The following is a 1,927-nucleotide window of genomic DNA, read 5'->3' on the forward strand; positions in this document are numbered from 1 at the left end:
TTGAGGGGCTAGAGATGATCCTTTCTAGCCTTGAAAATCATTTAGGTCCTTGGAAATGAAATTAGGAAATACACGGGGATGTTGAAGATTTTTAAATTTTATTTCAAAAATTTAGCATCGCCATGAATTGACAGAAATGTAGTTTGGATTGTTAGGTTTTGATGGGTTCCTTTTGGAGTAACTGGTTTTGTTACTTTCAACACCCTTGGGCATCCTTCTGAGGCCTAAAAATTTAAGATCTTGCTCCTAATCGAAAGTTCCTTGGTTTTAATGGATTTTCATCCTACTAACCCCCTTCTCTTACTTCAATAAACCCTAGCTTAATCAAATCTCACTTTACTCTATCCCCCGTTGATTCGATTGTGAATTTTATAAAGTGCAATTATATTCATTCTACCAATTGACCCATTTTTCTAAATTCCAAACTTTAATTCACCCATACAATCTAATTCTAAAACCCCAAACCATTTTGAATCTAACTTTTATTCTCCATTCTACCTAATTCCATCAATGACCAATTATATAGGCTCAATTGAGCAAGATTCTGACTAATTCTATCAATTAATTTAAATGGGCTAACTCCGGTTCATCTGAGCCTGATTCATTAACCTGCTCAAATTAGACTTCCCCATGCTCAAATTGATCAAATTTTATGCATGCAAGTCAATTGGATTTAGCACGGCTCACTTTTGAACCCAAATTTAACATTTTTTGAAACTCTTATCAAATGAGCAATTAGATATTAAAAATTGAATCATGGCCTTTGCGTGTGACCTAGATGTGACATTTAAAAGTTCATAATTTTTGGACATCTCTACATTCTCAAATAGAAGTACCCAAAACAATGCCTAAATTCCTCTCAAAAATCATCAAAAAGGGAAAAAGGATAAGAATCATAGCTCTCTTTTTTAGCCAATAATTGGATACCACTTGACATTATTTCGACCTTCTTCGATTCAAAAAATATAAACTCCAATAGTGATTTCTAATCTTTTAGCTATAAGCACCTCTTGTAGAGAATTTAATTACTTCACTACCAAAATATAATTATTGGTCATCCTAACCTAAACCATCCCGATCTTCTTGACCTCAGTCTTAGCCAATGTAAGTAACTTCAGTACAAACCGATGTTCTATCACGCTTGAGTACTCTCTCTCAAGCACCCTTTTATTCTCATTAGGGTCCCCACCACCTTCCAGCAAATAGATTTTTTTGCAGGTCTTGTTGGCCTTTCGAATTTGCAGCGGAGAATTCTCATCACTCTTGGCCGACCTGCCTTTCACCTTCGTAGGTCGGTACCTCGGGCTGAAACCAACCTCAAATTCTAGCAGCAACCGTTACCATCAAATAAAGGCAATGCCACTCCTCCTCTCTCCCAGATCAATGTTGGTGGGAAGCAGGCATTATAAGAATAATTACCAATTAACAGGCTGCCAATTTTTCTAATTTGGACCATCAAAATAAAACTATTAAAATGTAAGATTTCTTCCACCTTAGGAGCGCCATACTCAAGTGCCCTATAAAATGAGATGCTCTGACTTCAGCTTCAACCCCGGGGGTGGGGTGGACATAGAACAGAATATGAAAATTAATCTCTCCTAATCCCAAAAATATAATATAACACAATACTACATTACAATGTATAAAACATAAAAACATAAATAATGCAGTACAAGTGATATGTAGGCTCATCCATGTATATTCCCCTTTCAATTCTCCAAGTGAGAATAAACCAACAAGGAGGGGAACCTCGGGCAATAGACCCCATCCAAGATCTTCCAATGTCCAAAACAAAGTCTTTAGTTCTAATATTCCAGAAATCGCGAGTGGGAACAAAAGGTTCAGCCCATGTCAACTGATTCCCATACGGCAGATTACTGATGCATGAGGTAGTCAGACACCCGATGAGAGATTTTGATATGGAAGG

The sequence above is a fragment of the Phoenix dactylifera genome, chromosome 6 (assembly GCF_009389715.1).
Source record: "Phoenix dactylifera cultivar Barhee BC4 chromosome 6, palm_55x_up_171113_PBpolish2nd_filt_p, whole genome shotgun sequence".
NCBI classification, from domain to species: domain Eukaryota; kingdom Viridiplantae; phylum Streptophyta; class Magnoliopsida; order Arecales; family Arecaceae; genus Phoenix; species Phoenix dactylifera.